We start from the raw sequence: 20,783 nt of genomic DNA, 5'->3' as shown, positions 1-20,783 counted from the left end.
TGGCTCCTTGGAGAAAAGGCTGGTTACAGGGCTGTCTGGGGCAGGTAAAATACAAGATGAACCTGTTGTGCTGGAAGATAAGGAAATGCTCAAAAATGATGGGAACTGTTCAGAAGGACACAGGTGGCAGCTTGAGGGGTCTCCCAATGGCTAAAGCTGGGATAGTTTTAACATCAAAATAATTAATAATGATGGATTATAAACCATTGGATAAAATAAATACCTAGGAATCTATACTAATGTAAATAAATGTGGAAACACCACTCAAAAAATTCTTTCAGTGTCTCAATGGTAGCAGAAAAAGCATTTGAAACCAGAATATCTATAAAACATGGGGGCAAGGGTGGATATAGAGTGCAAGAAAGAACATCACCAGCAGAATTACAACCAGAGATCCAGAAGGAAAAAATTGGAAGAACTGCTTAGAGAACTCCAAACTTATTAAGGCCTTAAAACACCTGGTACATAAAATTTTGCACCTTAATATAGTAATTTAAATTTAATCTAATCCAAAGTAGAGAGATAGTCATAAATTCAGGACTTAAAATTAGATTATTGGAAGGAAGCTGGTTTCCTATTCAAAGTTTGGAAGAAAACATTTATATGAAGGGTACGCTTCAATGATGTTTCAAGCATTCAAGTTTGAGATCATCATTGTATATCTTTTTTTTTTTTTTTGCAGTTACTAGTTAAGCATATAACTCTAAACAGAAAGAGATGCATATGTTTGTAGGTGAATGTATGTGCATAAAGTTAGAAGCTAATCATTATGGGTGACTAGAAATAATCCCAGAGATAGAAACCAAGCAGACAACTGGATTGATTAGCATAATTTGCTTTCAGGTAATTTGTACAATAATTCAAAATTTTACCTTGTATACTTCAATATTTTCTTTCTGAATTTGGTTGTATTCATAAAATCATAGATCTTGGAGCTGATGACCAAACTAACAAACCAACAACAAAACTCCCCATACTGGACCCATCCCTCTATCTTCAGCCAGTAATAACAAGCTCAGTTTATGAGCCTTTTGAGGCCCAGAGCAACTTGTTTATGATCTTCTAGTTTGTAAGTGATGGAACCAATGTTTATTTCTCCTGCCTCCCAGTGCTATGCAGTATCCCTTAAGCAGGGCATTAAGAGATAGAAACAGAAAAACAAAGAAACCACTATAATTCTCATTGCTTCTTCTGTAGATCTGAGAGTTTTAGAAAATGGAACTAATTTGAGATATATTTAAACACCCAATTCTAATACCTCATTCATTCAACAAATATACCTGGTTCACATTAGGAAATAAAGGAGTCGGGGCAAGGCAGTAAGCTCTCTGCTCTTTTTGATTTTACATGCTTGGTGGTGATGGTAGTGGGATGAGAGTAAGGAAGGTACAGAAAGGAGAGCCAAACAATAAATAAACAATAACAACTAACATGCAAAGAACACTTGCTACAAGCCAGGTTAACACTTTGAATGTATTAACTCATTTAGTCTTCACAATTCCTATGAAGTAGGCACTCTTATTATTCTTTTATTTAAACATTTTTTATTGATTTATAATCATTTTACAATGTGTCAAATTCCAGTGTTCAGCACAATTTTTCAGTCATTCATGGACATATACACACTCACTGTCACATTTTTTTCTCTGTGAGTTATCATAACATTTTGTGTATATTTCCCTGTGCTATACAGTGTAATCTTGTTTATCTATTCTACAATTTTGAAATCCCAGGCTATCCCTTCCCACCCTCCACCCCCTGGTAACCACAAGTCTGTAGTCTCTGTCTGTGAGTCTATTTCTGTCCTGTATTTACGCTTTGTTTTTGTTTGTTTGTTTTTGTTTTTGTTTTTTAGATTCCACATATGAGCGATCTCATATGGTATTTTTCTTTCTCTTTCTGGCTTACTTCACTTAGAATGACATTCTCCAGGAGCATCCATGTTGCTGCAAATGGCATTATGTTGTCGGTTTTTATGGCTGAGTAGTATACTCTTATTATTCTGAAAACAAAGGCATTGAAAGATGAAATGCTTGACCCAAGTCACCCAGCTAGTGGGAGGTATGGCTGGGATTTGAGCCCATGGAGTCTGGCCCTCATGCTCATGTGCTTTACCACTCAACTCTGCCGCTGAGTGGTTAGGACCGTGAAGAAAGTAGAACAGGTGGTGTGACACCCCGTGGTTGGTAGCTGCTTCAATTGGGTGATGAAGGGGAGCTCCTTAAGGAGATGCCATTTGAACTGAGACCTGAGTGACTCAGGAGACAGTCATGCAGGAATCTAGAGGGTGGGGAACAAGTGCAGAAGCCCTGTGGTGTTATAAGGTCAAGGAATAGAGAGAGCGCTTGCTGACGGGGCAGGAGTCATGTGCAGGGGCTGGTGGTGCAGGCACAGTCGGAGAGTGCAGGAGAGTGCACGGGTGCAGGAGAGTGGATCATCTAGGATTGTGTGGGCCATAATAGGGAGCTCGAACATTCTGATGCCATGAGAAGCCACTGGAGGCTTTGTAGCAGAGGAGCTATGGGATCTGATCTGTATTTGAAAAGAAACACTCCAGCTGCAGTGCAGAGAATAGGAAGCCAGTCAGGAGGCTTTTTCAGTAGTCCAGATCGGAGATGATGGTGGCCTGGAGGGGCAGTGGAACAGGGGGACTGAGAGAAGGGGCAGATTGAGAATACATTTTAGAGAGAGGGGAGACAGGACATACTTACAGATTGTGAAGGGTGATAAAATGAGAAGAGTCAATAAAATGCTGCGCTTCTAAGGAAACAAGGTGTGATTTGAGTCAAGCAATTGACATTTCTATTTATAGAGCATTATCTTAAATTAGTTTTTATTAACATCTCCTAATTATATGACATAGCAATATCATTGTTTAACAAAATCTTTACTTTTATTACTTGAAGTGATTTACCCAAAATGCCATAGACTATGCCATGTGAAGTGGGCTTCTTCATCTAAAGACAAGCAGAACTTTAGTCCAACAAACACTGAGTCCTGCTCTCTACATGGCACTGTGGTAGGCACTGTCATGATGAAAATGATCCCTTTCCCAAAAATAAAGGACACTCTAGTCAGAGAGGAAGTCAGATAAACTTATTATTCCAAATATACAAAGTTGAGAGATATAGTGAGCGGAAGTAATGATTAGTTCTGTTCTAGAAGAGCTGCAAGAAAGGTAATGACTGAAACAATTGGGGAGGCTGGACAGGAGTGTGCAGCTGGACAGAGGTAGGATCACCTGAAGCAGAGAGAAGACACATACAAAAGTCCTGAAATGTGGTATGAGCCACAAGTAGTTCAGGTATTTCTCAAGCATCGAATGCAGGAAGGTGGAGAGTTTAACCTGAAGAGTTAGGCAGAGGTCATATGAAGCAGGGCCTCATGTGTTGTGCCAAGGAGTTTGAACATTATTTTCTAGGCAATGAGGAAGCACTGGGGGATTTATATTAGATCTAATGACAGCGTAAAGGGTATATGGTGGAAGGAGAGCAGGAGAAGCTTTTCAGAGGGTGTTGCTTCTAAGGTGTCCAAGAAAGATGATAGACTTGTATCAATTGTTGGTAACCGGGCTAAAGAGTCAAAAGAGAATTGAGGTAGAATTAAAATGATTTGGAAAGGAAGGAAAAAGGAGTAGTTAACATGGTTTCCCAGGTTTCTTGTTGAAGCAAATGGATAAAAAAAACAGTAGAAGAGTAAAAAATTTGAGGAAAAATGACACAATCAGTGTGGAATACTTAGGTTGGAGTTTCTATGGAGCATCTACTTAGAGGAGAGATATTGAGTAGACTCCTAGGCATACAACTCAGGAGGCTACAGAAGAGGTCCAAGCTAGAGATGTATGTGCAGGAGTCTTCGTTCTGTAACTGAAGCCCTGACAATGGAAGAGAGAGAAGTTGAGAGTGTGAGGTGGGAGGATGCAAAGCAGGCTTGAGGCCTTGACGTTTACTGGTTAAGGAAAAGGAAGAGGACAAGTTAACAAAAGAGGCCAAGAAGAAACTGTCAGAAAGGGGACTGTCTGATCTAGAACACTGAGTAACGATGGGTAGTGAAAGTGAGAGAAAATCATTTAGAAGTTAAATTGATGGTTTCCTAACTAGATTCTTGAAAGAGGAGAAAGAGGATGGATTCAATAATGACTTCAAAGTTTCTGGTTCGAGTAATGTCATCAGCTGACATAAGAAATACTGGATGCAAAGCAGGTCTGAGGGTAGGATGATGATGATTTCAGTCCTGTGATGTACTAAGAGTTATAACCAGCAACATCCTTAGCAGTACTACCTAAATGTAGTGTTAAATATTTGATTAAGGTCAAAGCCACTACATGATATGTTGAGGAAAATTAGTTTGTGAATTACTATATTTATAATGTATGTACCTAATTTTCACAACCCCACTACCAATTATGGTTTGAAGTATCCTTGATCTTGACAATTGTGATAACATTATATTCTCTCAAGACAGAAAACCCTGGATTACATTCAAAAAACAAATGGAAGTTTTTCTTTTTTCTTGCAACCATCCTATTATGGCATCATCCAAAGATCTATGACTTCATTTAAAAAAAAATCCAGCATGGACCTGCCTATGGCAGCTCCAGGAAAATGGCAGTGTTACTCCCTGATTGGGAGCATCATATAGCCTCCTCTTCCCACCATAAACAAACAACTCATGGATCACTGCTATGCCTCATCTTCTGGTTTCCTGGATCTTGCCTTTGCTAACTGTATTAGTTTCCTGTTGCTGTTGTAATAAAGTACCACAAACTGAGTGGCTTAAAACAATAGAAATTCATTTTCACAGAGTTCTGGAGGCTAGAAGTCTGAAATCAAAGTGTCAGAGGGCCATGGTCTCTCTGAAGACTCTAGGAGATGATACATTCTTGCCTCGCTCATGCTGCCTTCTGTGGTTGCTGGCAGTCCCTGGTGTTCCTTGGATTGTAGATGCATCCAATCTCTGCCTCTGGCCTTTACATGGGTGTCTCCTCTGTGTATAGATCTTTGTGTCTCTTATCTTCTTATAAGGACATTGGTCATATTGGATTTAATTTCACAGTGCCATACAAATTTTAAAATTAGTTTTTCAATTTCTGTGAAAAATGCCATTAGAATTTTGATAGGGATTGCACTGAATCTATAGATGGCTTTGGATAGTATGGACATTTAAAACAATATTAATTCTTCTGATCCATGTATATGGGATATCTTTCCATTTGTTTGCATCTTCTTCAGTTTCTTTCATCAAAGTCTTGTTGCTTTCAGTGTTCAGATTTTTCATTTCCTTGATTAAATGTATTCATAAGTATTTTATTATTTTTTTAAGTTACTGTGAATGGGATTGTTTTATTTTTTTCAGATGTTTCATTGCTAGTGTATATAAATGCAACTGATCTCTGTATGTTGATTTTGTATCCTGCAACTTTGCTGAATTTATTGATTAGTTCTAAACAGTTTTTGGTGTAATATTTAGAACTTTCTTATTTCTTCTACATTATCTAATTTGTTGGCATATAATTGTTGATAGTATAAGCATACTTCTTTTATGGCACATCACTTTATTGCATTTTACAGATACATGCTTTTTATAAATTGAAGGTCTGTGGCAACCCTGTGTTTTCAGATGATGGTTAGCACTTTTTGGCAATTAAATATTTTAAAACTAAGGTACGTACATTTTTTTAGACAAAATGCTATTACACATTTAATAGGCTACAGTATAGGATAGTGTAACATTTACATGCACTGAGAAACCAAACAATTCATGCAATATTCACTTGATTGTGGTAGTATGGACCTGTAACTGTACTATCTCAGGAGTATACCGGTAGTCTCTTATGATCCCTTGCATTTCTGTGGTATCAGTTGTAATGTCTCCTATTTCTTTTCTGATTTTGAGTCTTCTCTTCTTTTTTCTTGGCTAGTTTAGCTAAAGGCTTGTCAATTTTCTCTTTCTTTTCAAAATACCACTCTTAGTTTCATTGGTCTTTTTCTGTTGTTGCTTTTGGTCCCTCTTTCACTTATTTCTGCTCCGATCTATATTTCCTTCCTTCTACTAACTCTGAGCTTAATTTATTCTTTTTCTAGTTTCTTAAGGTATAAAGTTAGGTTGTTTATTTGAGATCTTTCTTTTTCTTAATCTTGATATTTATCACTATTAACTCTCCTCTTAGAACTGCTTTTGCAGCATCCCACATGTTTTGGTATGTTGTGTATTCATTTTTGTTTGTTTCAAGTTATTTTTTATTTCCCTTCTGATTTCTTTTTTGACCCACTGGCTGTTCAAGAGTGTGCTTTTAATTTCCACATATTTGTGAATTTTCCAGCTTTCCTCCTGTTATTGATTTCTAGTTTTATACCACTGTGCTTGAAAAAGATACTTGATACAATTTTAATCTTTTTAAATTTGTTTCAATGTGTTTTGTGACCAACATATGATCTATCCTACAGAATGTTCCATGTGCACTTCAAAAGAATGTGTATTCTGCTGCTGTTGAATGGAATATTCTGTATATGTCTGTTTAGGTCTACTTGTTTGAAGCATAATTCAAGCCCAATGTTTCCTTGTTGATTATCTGCCTAGATGATCTATCCACTGTAGAAATTGGGTATTGAAGTCCCCTACCTATTATTGTATTGTCTATTTCTCCCTTCAGATTTGTTGGTATTGCTTAATATATTTAGGTGCTCTGATGTAGGGACCGTATATATTTACGATTGTTATATACAACTTCTTAATGAATTAATCTCTTTATCATTAGATAATGGCCTTTCTTTGTCTCTTGTTAGTGTTTTTTGGCTTAAACTCTATTTTGTCTGCTATAAGTATAGCTACCCCTTCTCTCTTTTGGTTTCCACTTACATGGAATATCTTTTCCATCCTTTCATGTTGAGCCTATGCGTGTCCCTAAAACTGAAGTAAGTCTCTTGGAGGCAGAATACAGTTGAGTCTTGTTTTTCAAATTCATCCAGCCACTTGGTGTGTTTTGATTGGAGAATTCAATCCATCTACATTTAGAGTAATTATTAATAGGTAAGGACTCAAAAATGCCATCTTATCAATTGTTTCCTGGATGTTTTGTAGTTTCCTTGTTCCTTTCTCCATCTCTTGTTGCCTTCTTTCATGAATTTATGATTTTCTGTACTGGTATGCTTTGATTCTTGTCTCTTTATCTTTTGTGAATCTGCTTTAGGTTTCTGATGCATAGTTACCATGAGGCTTACATGAAATAAATATAACAGTCTATTTTATGCTGGTAACAGCTTGACTTCAATCGCATACAAAAAAACAACACTTTACTCCTCTCCTTTTATGTTTTGATGTAACAATTTACTTTTTAATGTGTATTCATTAACAAATTAATGTAGCTATAGCTATTTTTAATACTCTTGTCCTTAACCTTTATACTAGAGTTAAGCATTTGACACTCCATCAGATCACAGTATTAGAGTATTCTGAATTTGATTACATACTTACCTTTACCAGTATATTGTATATCTTCATATGCTTTCATGTTACTAATCAGCATCCTTTCATTTCAGCATGAAGAACTCCTTTCAGCATTTCTTATAAGGAAGATCTAGTAGTGGTTAATTCCCTCAGCTTTTGTTTGTCTGAGAAAGTATTCATTTCTCTTTTATTTCTGAAGGACAGCTTTGCCAGGTAAAGTACTCTTGGTTGGCAGTTTCTTTTCCTTTCTGCATTTTGAATATATTTTACTTTCTTCGAGCCTGTAAGGTTTTGCTAAATAGTCGACTTTTGAGGATTTCCTTTTTTTCTCTTCTGCTTTTATGATTTTCTTTGTCTTTGATTTTTGATACTTTTATTCTGTGTGTTTTGGAGAGGGTTTCTCTTTAATTTGATTTTCTTTAGTGACCTGTGAGTTTCGTGAACCTAGATATCCAAATTAGCTCCCCAAATTTGGGAAGTTCTCAGCCATTATTTCTCTAAATAAACTTTCTTACCCCCTTCTCCTTCCCTCATTCTGTAACAGCAGTGATTCCAAATTGGTTCTTTTGATGGTATTCCATAATTCACATAGGCTTTCTTTCCTCTTTTTCCTTTGTTCTCTTCTGACTGGATAACTTCAAAGTTCCTGTCTTCAATCTCACTGATTCTTTATTCTATTTGATCAAGTCTGCTCTTACGTTCTCTATTGCACTTTTAATTTCATTCATTGTATTTTTCAGCTCCAGAATCTCTGTTTAGTTCTTTCTTATGATTTCTCTTTGTTAAATTCATTTTGTTCATGTATTGTTTTCCAGATTTTGCTGAATTATCTTTCTTGGCTTCTTGTAGCTCACTGAGTTTCTTTAAAATAATTACTTTGAATTCTTTATCCAGTAAGTCAGAGATCTTCATGTCTTTGTGTTCAGTTATCAGAAGATTATTGTGATTTTTTGGTGATATCATGTTTCCTTGATTTTCCATGTTCCTTGGAGTTCTTGTGTTGCTATCTTCACATCTGAAGTATTATTTCCTCCAGTCTTTACTAAGTGCTCACTGTAATGTGTCTAAACTAAATTTTTTTTCCTCCATGGAGTGTAGGAACTTTTCTGGAAACACAGATTTCCACAAAGGCTCTTTGGTTTGTGAGTGACTGTCTAAGTCAGTGTTCTCTAGGGACTCCTAAATCTTTACTGAGAGAGGCTGAAAATGGTTTACTGGCCACTCCAGGGTCCACAGTTACAATCAAGGTCTGTCTGCCTTTTCCCTGACAAGACACCTCCTGGGCCCCTTGACATATGGTGCTAAAACCCACAGCTCCCTTAAAGGCACTGTTGTCCATGAATGGATGCTGACTTTGTTGTTGGGGTGGGAGGGAAGACAAAAATAAGGGATGTCTATGCCATAATCCTGCTAACATCACTGCCTCCACCTTTTAAAACAAAATGAAACAAAACTCTTTACACCAAGAATTAAATGGTGAGGCAAAAAAACCTTTAAAATGTGTAGGATTTTATTTTTTGCTTATGCATGTGTGGCATAAAAAGGGGGTCTTACAATTAATTCAGCAAGTTGTAATTTCAAGACTCTTGGAAAGTGATTCAGTTATTACAGTGTGTCAGCTCTGTTTTAGAATTTTTTCCCCTAGAGTTTGTAACTCAGGTATGATAATTTGCTACATATAGTAAAAAATGATATGGTAGACTTTTGATGCACTTGTTTAAACATTTAAAACTTCTGTTATTTTAAAATGTTTATCAGTATGAAACTCCATTGATAAAAATAAAAACATTTTAATAATGTTTATATTCATGTAGCAGAAAATACTGCTAGTAAAGAGACACATAAGAAAATGTTTAACCTTCCAAGAGTCAAGGAATGTAAAATAATTTTCAAGGTCTTGTTTTCCCTCCAAAAAATTGTAAAGATAGAATAGATAATGCAGATGTTAGGAAAGGTAGGTAAATAGATAGTATCCAGTTTCCTTTTATAAATGATGTTATAGTATGAATGTTTATGTAGAAAACATTCTTTAGTAGAGATTAGTTATTTAAACATTTTTTAAAAATTACTTTGAAAACTATGTAAATGTTTTTCTACAAGAAACCATTTATTTTAACATAAATACATATAAATATGTATTTATACATATCAAAATAAGTAAATATTATATCTAAATGTAAACAGAACACCTTGTCCTTAAAATAATTTTAAAAGCAGGATATCACCACAAACAACTATTTAGTTATAAGTGAATGAATATATATATTATGACAACAATTATGTTTAAAACAACACAAATACAACAGCTGGAGGGAAATACACTTAAACGTCAAATGTATTTCTGTTTGTATAAAAGAACTTCGAATAATTTTATTTTCTTTTTATTACTTTGCAATTTTCCATTTTCTTCATTTATTACTCTATAATGTTCTAAAAATAAACTTAGAAGCAAAAAGTCACAAGGATGCAAAGGAAACTGGTACTGAAACCATCTTACACCAAATAAACCTGGACTTTTATTGAAAGTTAAGACTATTTACATGTATTTCTCTAATTTTAAAATTCTATTAATAAAACAATCCTTTATAATTTATTTGCCTCAAACAGCATATCCTAATAGAAAGTTTGGTTAGGAGTTCCTGACTTGGCTCTATCATAATAGGTAGCTCTTTCCCTATCTATGACCTAAGGAAAATTACTCATCATTGTTGACTAGTAGTTTCTTTATCTGTAAAATAACAGTTTGGACCCAGTATCTCTAAGATTTCTTCTAGCTCCAAGAGCTACCAGTCATATGAGAATGCAATTATAAGGCTAATCGTATGCCAAAGAGACACTTTAAATAAGGCTCTAAAAATGTACTTCTATAAGAATAATAAAAGAACTGTCACAAAAAAGTAACTTACGTGGGGGAAAAACAAGGAATCACTCAAATGCAGTATTAGTTCAATAGATGATCATAATCAAATTACAGAAATATATATTTGGCAAGAAATTCTGTCATTGGGAAAAAACATGGATCATAATTGAGCTCTTCTGGATTCATTGGTCTACAGTTATTTTTCCTGTCCTTAGGTAAAATGAATCATTCAGCTTTTGCAATACTCATGGCTAACTCATTACAAGTTACTTTAGAGTTCTAATGAATAGAATTGTAAGATCAGTTCTAAAATCAATGGTAGAGATCCAACAGGAAGTTGTATTCTTTGTACTCCTAGTAAGGAAGTAAGAATAGATTTACTTCCCTGGCTAGTCTGAAAAATACACATATTATATTGAAGGTTTTTTTAATTGTATATGATGGTTTATTTCTATCAAATGAAGGTCTCATCGATTTTAGAAATCTTTGATCATCTACCTCACAATAACTGCATCTCCCAATTTTTAAAAAATTATCTTTTATGCTAATTTTTTACTTGGTTTTAAAATATTACCCTTTTCACTCTTTCTAAGTCCATGTGTTTTGTACTTCTCAAGGCCTAATCTGACTTGATAGGAACCAAACCAGTTATCCAATTAAATTTTGTTATGAAGACCCTTGACATTCTGAAAGAAGATCCATTTCCTACACATTCCTTGCTAATAAGCAAAGTACCTCTTGACTTTTCAGGCTAAGCTTTCATTTCAGCCAGATCACAGATTACCATAACTGCTAGAATTAGTAGCAAAGTGAAGAAATTCAACACTAAACCTATCTTAAAGGCTAAAATATCCACCATAAGAATTCCTAAGTAGGAATTAATCACTGTTCAAGGTTTGGTAGTTTTCTGTCCACTTCCTGGTGAGATCATTCAATGATAAAATGAAGATACCTATGCTCCTTATTTCATCTATTTCAGTCACTAGAACTACTGTGTACTACTGTCTAGATCCTGAGAATTGTTCAATGCTCTTTCATATGTGGTTTTTTTTATTTAATTCATACAATTCTGTGAGATTGGTAGAATATTTTTATGCAATATTATAGATGAGAAAACTAAAGCCCAAATAAGTTCAGTGATTTGCTTAACATCACAGAATAAGCAGCATCAGAAATTAAATCTAATGTTCTAATGACAAATCCTATTTTCTTAAAAACGTCATCATCCCCTAAATCCCTTCTTAAAGTGATGATGAGAAAGAGGAGAGGCAATTAGTAATCTAAATTATAAACAAAGTTATACAAAATACAAAAAAATTATAATTTTGTTTTCTAATCAAAAAACATTTTTTTTTCTTAAAGCTTTTTCTGTTTAGGATAGAATAACTTCTCTATTTTTCCTTCATAAACCAAAAATAACATTTTTTAAAGCCTTAGATTTTTTTTTTCACATTTGCAACCCTTCAAACCAGAAACATAGTTATAATATTTAGTGGTAGAATTTTTAGACATCATGTATTGTGTGCAAGAAAGGAATAAAGGTAGAAAAATACTCTAGTTGTCCCAGAAATGACATCTACTCCAGCTAAACTTAAAATATGGCAGTATGTTTACAAAGATGTGACTTTTCAGCCTTTAAAGGGTGGAGGGCAGACTTGTACAGTTCAGAATAATTCACTATGGGAAACAAAACACAAGAATAACACAAAAAGAAGTGCCAGTGTGCAGTGTAGTTTGAGTCAAGTACTGCAGGAGCACAGAGGTGGGAGCAATTAGTTCATCCCGTTTGAAGTTATGTGGAACAAGGCTCGGAAGGGGTGATGTTAGGTAGCTTTGATAGAAACACGCACTGGGCAGGGGGAGAGGAAGGGGAAAGGAACAACCTAGAAAATGGCAGTGTGTCTGCATTCAGGAAAAGGGACTCCAGAAATTTTTACTTCCTATAAATGAGGGCCAGTAGAAGAAGCCAGTTAAAATCAAAGTGCTGCAGCTGCACATGGGAAGGGGACCTGGTATAACCTGACCCAATGAACCTGACCAAAAGGGGATGGGCGTGCCAGAGGGCAGGGAACCTGAGTTGTCAATCAATCAATCAATCAATCACGAAACCAGGATATAAAAACAGGAAAAACAAAGGAATGGCGGCATTTTTTCCTCTCTTGGATTGGCCCGCTCCCAATTCTCGGGAGTGTACTATATTTTACTATTTTCTTTTACTTCACTAATACAAATCTTGCTTATATCACACTTTCTGTCTCTTGTCAAAAATCTTTTTTTCAGGTAACTAAGAACCAAGGTAATTCTTATTTCCCTTTTCCTGGTAACAAAGTAAGTGGGCCCCATCCCCTGTGGGAGTCAGGGGAGATGTGAATGATTCTGATCTCCTCAACCAGAGACCACAGGAGCACATACAAGCTCTATCAAGCTGTTCAGGGACAGTCAGCCACCCTGGGGTCACTTTATTATGAGAGAGGAACAGAGGCACTGAGTACTGATCCAGAGTCCTGAGACAGGCAGGAAGCTCCCTGCTGACTTGTGACCTTGACTGAATATCATCTGCCTCAGTTTTCCCACTTGCAAAGGTGGAATCTGCTAAAGTCCCTTCTCAGCCCAGCATTATTGTGGAGATCAAACTAGATAACAGGTGTGAGATCCCTTGTCAATCAGATTATTCTGCGCAGATGTGAGGGCACCCAGCCAGTGGCCTCATCTCTCTCAAAGCCTTGTTTGCATACTCTATCTGGGAGAAGCCTCCCTTAGCAGAATTAATTCCTATTCTGAATTCTCTGACTCATTCCCCCTTTTACATGTGGCCCTCCCCTCTTTGAGGTCAGGGTCCAGATTATATCTGTGACATTCAACATACAACACAGCCACAGACACAATAAAGGTAGAAGAAGTAGCAAATTCTGCCAGTCCTTCCCTTCCCACCCTCATCCATCACCCATGACAATTCCCTGAGGCATACTTTCAATAACCTCATTTCACAAATGGGAAGCTGGGGCTGAAAATGACATGGTCACTCAGTCACTCAGATAATACATGGCTGAGCTGGGATTTGAACCCAGGTCTGACTGCACAGCCATGCTTAGTTTCACTCCACTGCACTGACTGCTGAGTCACTAAACCTGACTATTTCAACAAACAGAATCTGGTTGGCACCACCTTTGGGAATGGAGTGGCTCCGATGGACATGGTTGCAGTGGAGCACTTACAAACATGGCTCTCTATTCAAATCACAGCTCCACCAATGACCTAACTGTGAGATAAACTCTAAACCTCAGTCTCCTCATATGACACATGGGAATATAATAATGCCCATGTCATAGGATGGTTGGGAGAATAATCTGAGAGAATGCAAGCAAAAGTATGCTGTAAATTGTAAAGGACGATATACATTACAAGGATTGATCCAATGATGATAATTATTACAACTAAATAATTAACAGAAAACTTAATTTAATTGAGTTGGGAAGTCAGAAGAGGGAGCCCTCACACCCTGCAACAATGGCAGAGCCCAAAAGGAAGAAAGACTCCTTTCCTGCCAAGGATGCAGCCAATGAAAGGCCATGGACTCTTTGTTTACAGAGCCCTCCCAAATTTCCATTCCCTTCTATAAAAGAGTTCTCCTTCCAGTGCTATGCAAAGACTTCCCGTAGCTTACCATGGCTGTAGAAACGGAATTGCGATTCTCTGCTGATCCTGAATAAAATCATCTCTTTTTTGCTGGAGAAATAACTAGCAGTCTATTTGTTTTAGGTCAACAAGAATGACAGTATGACTGGCACAGTGGGCAAAGTTGTTTTGTAACAGTAACCACTGGCCTGAGACCCCATTCACATCAGTTCTGAGGTGATATGACCCTTCTGTAGGGAACACTGAATGCCCTGTGGACACCCATATTAAGCAGTGACAAACTCTAAGTAACTTCCTGCTGGGGCCTAGCTCTAAAATCTGTTTCTCTTGCCAATCCTGGCCCTTTTTGCAGCCCAATACTCAGGGGCACAGGAGGAAACCATGACATATCATACTGATAGGATCTCCCACAGCAAGTTAAAGCCTCTCCAAAGAGGAGGTAGGAACCTGCCCTTGATGAACCAGTGAACAGAGATTCTTTTGTAAGGCACTGTCTGAAACTGTGTAGCTTGCTTGTTTATTTGTTTGTTTGTTTGTTTTTATTTATAACATTGTTAATTTTTACTGATCATTTGAACAAAAGAGTATTCTTTTTAAATAAAGTTATAACCAGAGACTGGAGGGAGGGTGGTGCAGAGAGCCATTTGGCCCTGAAGTCACACCCACAATCAACCTCAAAGATGAACTTAAAATTGTTATTTCCAAATGAGGTTGGTGAATGAATACAGAACTATTCCAGCAGGCTGGGAGGGTGATGGTCCCCATAAAACTTTAAGCTTGGGTCTTACCCCCTTAGTATGCAGAGTGGACCATGGTTTCTTGGGTGTATTAAATCTGTTACTTTGTTAAATAAATTTTTTTTTTTCTAAAAAATTCTTTCCTACAACTGTATGCCTCCTGGTAGATTAATATCTAATGTTTTTAAACACCTCTAGAGATTTGGCAACTTGATGTTTAGGATTAATCAATTTAACAGGAAAACTCTTCTCTTAAGACTAACCAAAATCTCTGTTGATTCAGTTTAAACTTGTTAGTACAAATGTTTAATCCTATATGGTCTCAGATACTAAATAAATATTTATCATTCACTTTCTAAGTGCAACCCTTCATAAACTTGAAGAAGGTAACCTGGGGTGCTGCAAAGCTATCCTTGGTCCAAAGTGTGCAAATTTGCCTTCCTCATGTTAGATTATCCTGCCCCATTTGGATCCTTGGACTCCAATGCATGACTCAGAGTCAGCCTTACCCTTTGGCAAGAGAAGAGGGCAGCAAATACATCATGAAGGGCTTTGACTGTCAAGGTCTAGCTTAAGCTTTATACTGACCTGAAGGCTAAGGAAACTGAAATAGTCTAATGGAAGGTAAATTACATAATCAGATCAACATTTTTAAAAAGATCATTCTGATAACATATGTCTGCTGTAGTAGGTAGGGCAGGATGAAGGTCAGGATATTAGCCTGGAAGCCTCACTTCCACGGTCTGCGTGAGAAGAGCTTAGACCCTGCAGAAGACAGCAGCAGAAGGAGTGGAAATAACTGGACAGATTTTAGAGGGGTACAATACACAGGACTGCTGTGCTGTTTTAACCTGGTAAAAGGGAGGAATGGAAGATGACTTCAAAGTTTCTAGAGTCATGGGGAATTTGGTAGATGGCACCATTCACTTAAGAAATACAGCAGAAGAAGGTCTGTGTAGGATAATATTGAGTTCAGTTTGGGGCTTACTGAAGTTTGAGAAACAGACTTCCAAAAGGAGATTCAACGTATAGGTGTGGATCTCAGGAGTGAGATCTTAGCTGGAATACAGATATGAATACTTAAAACATTAACAGTGTGAATAGCACTGGTAAAGTCATGTAATACTTTGTTAAAATTTAATGACAATTCTCATTTATACAGATTCTTGATAAATATATTTAGGGAAATTATAGATACAGAAAAAAGACAAGGGAAAAAAGGAGGAATAATAGGAAGGAAAGTAGGGGATAAAGAGGAAGTGTTGGAGAGAAAGAGAATAAAAAGAAATTTTTTTTAATTTTAAATTTTCATTATATTTCATGTTTAAAAGGTGAATCATCTGTCTCTTCATATGCCTTATAGTGAATATGTTTGGGGGCATATGAATGTGACATTATTCCAAAGAAAACCTGCATAAGCATCATAGTGGGCATTTTGTATATCTGTGGCCTCTTAGAAGCTTTTAAATGTTCTAAACATTGGTAATTTATCACATTGTGAATCCCAGGTCTGCAAGCTGGAAGCTATGAATGTCACCTTTCCAGTCTCTCTCACATCTCAGATACGCAGTATGTGCTCTAGATTTTGCCATTAGCAGCACCCACAGAATGCCTTTCACTCAAAAGAGCATCATGAAGAGTCTAGCTGAGAGGCACAGAGCTCTCAGTGGTATCAAAGGTGAAGACTGCTGGTGGTGTCTGTGCACCTTGATCCCAGAGGCACTGGAGACAGTCTCAGGGTGGCTTTTGGTACTGCCTCAAGAAGCTTTAGCCTTTGAGAATGATTGGCCCTCTTCTGTTAAAACTAGCTAGACTGAGTTGGTTCTGTTTATAACAGAAAGTCCAGATAAAACCATTTATAGAGTAAATTCATAATTATGATGAGTTTTAATATTTTATAAACCCAGCTCATTAATATATGTGAATTCCTAAAGGTAGAGGCTAGCCAATGGTGGCACATCCATTGGATATAAAGGAATTACAACTTAGTTGCATTTTTTCTTTCTCCCTCTTTCTATCCATCTACAGATTCATACCATCACATTTCTAGAATATAATGAATGAACAAAATAAAAATATATTCTGAACCTGATATAAAATTTTTTGTCCATGTTTCCCAAGAAGACACAAATAAACATAATGCTGAGTCATGTCTAAGAATTTATAGAATTGCAGAACAGAGTTGTGAAAGGCAGTGAAATGTATGAGCAAGAGCACTGGCATCTAGTCCTAGTTCAGTGATGAACTAACCATGTGATCCTGGACTCTCTGACCTAGTTTCCTCCTCTGTAAATGGTAGGGTTGTGTTAATGACAATAGCTACTATTTACTGAGCACATACTTTGCTTGTCACTGATAGAAGAGTGATAAGTAATATTACTACCTCAGGCTAAGAGAGGAGATAGGAGATAAGTAACTTGCCCAAAGTCACAGGCAATGGCAGAGATGGACTATGGATTTTGATATATTGCTACCAAAGCTTTACTCCCTGACATTTATTAGGCAATCTGTTGTGTTTCTTTCACTTATACCCCTGTAAATAAATGTGTATTATTTTATAAATCTAGATAAGAATTTCAAGGAAGATGTCAGCTGACTTCACAAGCAACATTATACATTTTGATTTTTAAGCATCTTAAAGCTACATGAGATTTCTTGGTAGGCTTAATATCCTGTTAACTCCTGTTGAAACTGACTCAGAAAGAGAAAGAGCCATGAGTCTTGGCTGCCGAGGGAATGATTAATGATGAATGTGTGTTTGAAATGGCATGATGATAAGGCAGAGACCTTGGGCGGGGTGGTGGTGGGGGATCTGCAACAACAATGAGAGACCAGCAAGCAAAGTGGTGGCAGGAGCAGCAGCTGTGGAATAGAATTAAAATCCCTGATGGTTATGGAGCAGCAAGAATACAATCGGCAACTGCAAAGAGGTCCCAGCATCGTCACTGTCATCATCAGAGACACCTATGGAGTGTTTCTATGTACCACACAGTGTTATAAGTATTTTATATACATTATTTTAGTTAATCTTTTTTGGTTAATATTTTTCCACTTTTACTATGGATAAATGTGTATATTTTTTATAAGTGATCTCATATAATATTAAGCTTTTGTCGCCTGCTTTTGGAATTTCATGTATCTTGAATACCTTCCCTTATCTTTGAAAACAAAGCTTCTCAAACTGTCTGTGAAGGACTAGGGTTTTTTTCAATCCTTTCAGACCAATATTTTGTTAAGTTACTCTGCTCATGCACTTGAATGTCACAGCAATGTTAAATTGCTATTAAAGTTTCTAAATGCTTACTTACAATTTCTGTATTTATCTCCTTGTGAGTTGGTAACAGCTTATAGACTGGTTCTGAGCTACAGATCACACTTTGAGCATCAGTGTTTCAAAATGCCTAAAATTACTGCACAGCATGAAGAAAAACCAATTTGATAACCAATCCCGTTGGGGGTATAAGATAGTGCTTTTCAATGGCAGTCACTACATTCAGTGGCTCTACTAATTTTACTGCTTTGAGAAACAAGTCAAGCTCTGATGTAAATATACTATACCTTTGTTATAAAATCAACTCCCCATAGCATGTTACCTATCATAGAAACTTGCACTTCAGCTTAACTTTGTATTATTCTTTTACATCTTATCAGTTATCAGCAAGACTTCAATTCTGTTTACCCTGCCTTTGATATTTGCCTTCTTTTTTATTGCCATCATCCTTGTTCAGGACCCTAGAATCATGATTCCTGAACTATTAAAAAGGTTGTCTTATCTCCTTGCCATCAGCATCTTTTCTTTCTCTTTTTCCTCATTTAAAAAAAATGAAGTGAGCAGAGACTGATTTAAGATATCCTCCAGTTCTAATATCCATGTTTTATCCCCTGCTGTTTTTATTGACTCTGACTCTGCTCTGCCCAAAATACCTTATCTGAAATTTCACATTAGAGTCTTTGCTACAAAAATAATTATGAGCAGTAAGTACAGCCTGCAGATTGGCAGCTAAGATTTGAAAGATACAACCAGGCCCAACATGCTGACAATCCAGAAACTCTAACCTTGGCCACCCTACATTGGTATTTTCTACTTCTTAATTTGGAACTATAACCCTCAAGGTAATGAATATTTCTGTTACTTTAGCAAGGCAACTCCTAAGAGTAATGAGAAATAGTGATGAGAGTAGTATAGAAATAATGAAAAGCATAAATTTTAATCCGTAGTATTAATATTTTTAACTGCTTGAAGTAGAAAAGTAGTGTTTTATAATCAATATAATTTGTGCTTTTTAGTTCTATAAGTATGTACATATTATTTAAGAAGACCTGATATACCAGACATGATTTTTAACTAATATGAAATGTTGATTATATGTTTCAATGTTTCATTAAGTAAATAATCAATGTTTAAATTTAATTTGTTTTGATTTAGTATCTCATAATAACTCATGTTTAAATAATTAGTAAATTAGCATTAAACAAAGTACATATAAGAGGGAGGGTTCCTTTCCATGAAAAGCTCCATGACACTGAAGATCCCTTCAGCACTCCCCCTTTGCCCTTAAGGAAGTAGGCCATTTTGTGTTTCAGAATACTGGCGAGAAGAAGGAGAGAGAGAAGATAGAGACCAGGTCCCTGAGGTGAAGATGGACTCTGGTCTGACTTTCAGGGCATTTTTCCTGAAGCATGGTGGAGGCAGCTCTGAGAGGGATGAATCCCAGACGCACTCCAGGAGAAGGAAGAATCGAGGCAGCTGCTGAGTTAGGGCAGCCTGGGGATGCCTGGGGACTGATACCAACTGTCATGATTTGGGGAATAACAAATACTCTTGTTCAAGCATGGGATAAAAGGAGTAGACGTGGCTGCCTGTAAATAGTTTATGCTGGCATCAATAATTAACACCTCAGAGGTAATCAAAATGGACTGAAGACCAGACCAGGTAATCAAAACGGACTTCCTTTCCCACAAATGTTCTGGACTGTATACGATGACTGAGATGGTTCATGATCCTAGAGAGGGATGGAGACCCCCTGCCTTATTTGCATTCTCCTATAAAATCAGCTAAACAAGATGGATTAAATTAATCCTGATAAGTAGCAAGCTTATACAGGCATATATAATTTAGAACAGTAAAGAAAATGATGATTTTTTGGACCCAAGATTGTGAAGTAGATTCATGTTATTTACAGATACAGTGGAGCCCAGTGTACTTTGACTCAGCCTGAGCTATTCGTGACTCATGGGAAAGGAAAACCACCGTGGGATCCCTGCTTCCTGGCAGAATGTGTCCACATTTGAGAGGAGATACAGAAAAGGACCACCAAGTGAAGCAGGTAGAGGTAAATCCTAGTAATGTGGTACACCAGAGATGGTAAATAGCCCTTCATTTCTATGGCCTAGGAAACAAAGCCTATGCTTAAATCCCCATCTCCTGGTTCAAGAGGAGGAACCAACAGGAAAACTTTTCTGTCTTGAGGAATTCTAAAGTATATTCAAGAAATCAAGCCAGACCTTGCTTAAGACAGTACAAAGTCTGTTTTACTAAAAACTTTTTTTGCTATGATAATCTTGTGATAGTCAAACACATGATTGATTTTTCTTAGGAACCTAAGATAGTAATATAGTAAATATATTCATTACAATTCTAACAAAATAATGGAATAGGCTAATAGACTGGAAACTCAAGCTTTGTTTTGTTTTAAGATTAACACTACTACTTGTAAAGTTTATGAGTAGATGATTTAATATCTAATTAGATATTATTAAAACTTCAGATAAATATACGAATTGTGGTTTCAACCTTAAGGTATTCCAGAAGTTTCCAGAAAATGGTTCTTTTAAATTATGGTCCTTATTTTCATAGCATGAAAACATATTTTTACTTTCTGCTTGGGGGGTAGTTGGTAAAAGACCTTGAATGTTCATGGCAAAGTGCTTGGATATGCTATTGTTAACAGGAAGTCAAAGGTTTAATATGGAAAATGGCACAATTAGGGCTGATTTATTTTCCCAAGTTTTAAATTATGAAAGTAATCCATGTTTATAATTTAAAAAATTAAACAATACAGAAGTTCTGTCTAGAGGTATCTACTATATGAAAAGATATTACC

General features: G+C 36.4%; 1 protein-coding gene across 1 annotated transcript in view; it reads right to left on the bottom strand.

Moving 5' to 3' along the window:
- Nucleotides 1–20,783, bottom strand: part of NCEH1 (neutral cholesterol ester hydrolase 1) — an 85,561-nt gene that overhangs the window by 55,233 nt on the left and 9,545 nt on the right. The gene's annotated exons all lie outside the window — the stretch shown is intronic.

This window comes from Camelus ferus, chromosome 1 (genome assembly GCF_009834535.1).
Source record: "Camelus ferus isolate YT-003-E chromosome 1, BCGSAC_Cfer_1.0, whole genome shotgun sequence".
NCBI classification, from domain to species: Eukaryota; Metazoa; Chordata; class Mammalia; order Artiodactyla; family Camelidae; genus Camelus; species Camelus ferus.
Note: the sequence above shows the minus strand (reverse complement) of the source record. Positions and strands in the feature narration are given on the sequence as shown.